Raw genomic sequence first — 1,636 nt, forward strand, 5'->3', positions numbered from 1 at the left:
GTGTTACCTTTTTTCATGTAGTGTTTCACTGAAATCTCATTTGTGTTAAATATATTCACAGTAGCTATAGACAATTTAATTGGTAAAAGAAACTATTGTTTAAGTTGCATTTCTATATTTGTACACAAAAACTGCATGTACCATAGTTTTTTTTCTTAAAACCCCAAAAGTATTTAGAACAGTTCTTAACACTTAACGTTGTACTCTTGGATGAGGTTATCCTCTTTTTCACCCAGATAACAGATCAGGCAACGGAGGACAATAGCTCTTGTCATATCGATGTTTCTTTCAGGATTCTGATGTGACAAAAGTTTGTAAATTAGCATCAACCAAAAACAATGAACAACTAAATATTGATACAGTATGTTATAAAAGTACAAGGAGCAGGGCATCCATTTTCTGCTTCAAATTCCACTCCCCCTCTGCTAGTAAATATGGCCAAACATTTAGGAGTGTAAAGGTCCAACATTTTCATAAATGTTGATTCTAGGTGCAGAGTGATGATTCTCCTAAATTCTTCATTAATCTGAAAAACAAAACAGGCAAATATTGGCTATGATAACCACATTATTGTCTGTGATGGCGTTTAATGACAAAACAGAACTGTAGCAAGGTTCGTGTAGGTGAGAAGGAAGAGATCGGGGACAGGTTGACTACTGCAGAGGAGAAGTACGTTTATTAACAAAAATATATCACAGTTCAATGCTGACGCTGCGCGTCTCTGTTTCCAGCCTCCGTATTCCACTGGAACTGACGATCCTCTCGTGAAGCACTCCTCTCTCAGGCTTTCTCTCTCTCGCTCTGTCTCCGCAGTAGACTCTGCTGGCTCTCACACACCCGGCTCCTGTCTCCGAGCTGTTTATATGCATCCCCACACCAATCACTGGAATAGAGGACAGCTGATCATCATTTGCACTTCGCACCCCATTTACTCACCACTCTTCTCTCAGCCTTCTCTCCCGCTGCAGACCTTGCTAAATCACACCCCCCTTGCCACAAGAACGTAGTAAAGTTTAACCTGGAGAACGTCAAACAGAGCACGCCAGCGATCTTTGATTTCTGCAACACTGGGACACTTCAATCACCTCATGTCTTCGGAGAGCAAAGGTTCTTGACATTTTGTCGTTCACCGCAATGGTATTGTTCTTTTTTTTCACTTCAGTCAGCAGTAGAACTCTCTCTTGCTCCAAACTGTCCTGGTTTTCACCTGGTGGGTATTGCGGTAGATAATTAACTTCTGCCTTACGAGGTTTTTTGACACTTTTCGCTGACTTCCTGTCCTCAGGGATCTTCTTCTTAAACGTGTTACATAAAACTTCAGGAAAACCAAATTTGCTGAGTCGTCTTCTGTAATCAGCCATCTTGTACTTCAGGCTCATTTGCCAGCCATGAAAGCCCGTGAAAGAGCCTCGTTCCTTCAAACATGGGTATTTTCGGATAAGTGCTTCAGCCACACCTTCAATCTGCTTTCCAGAAGGATATGATGTGTACATGTAAATAGCCTTAACTAAATGGTCCATTACATCCTTCTTCACAATTTGGACATTTAGAAGGCTACCATGTCTGTTGTAATCCTCCATAGCCTTTTTGACCNAAACGTCAAACAGAGCAGGCCAGCGATCTTTGATTTCTGCAA

This window comes from Triplophysa rosa, linkage group LG5, assembly GCF_024868665.1.
Source record: "Triplophysa rosa linkage group LG5, Trosa_1v2, whole genome shotgun sequence".
In the NCBI taxonomy this organism is placed as follows: Eukaryota; Metazoa; Chordata; class Actinopteri; order Cypriniformes; family Nemacheilidae; genus Triplophysa; species Triplophysa rosa.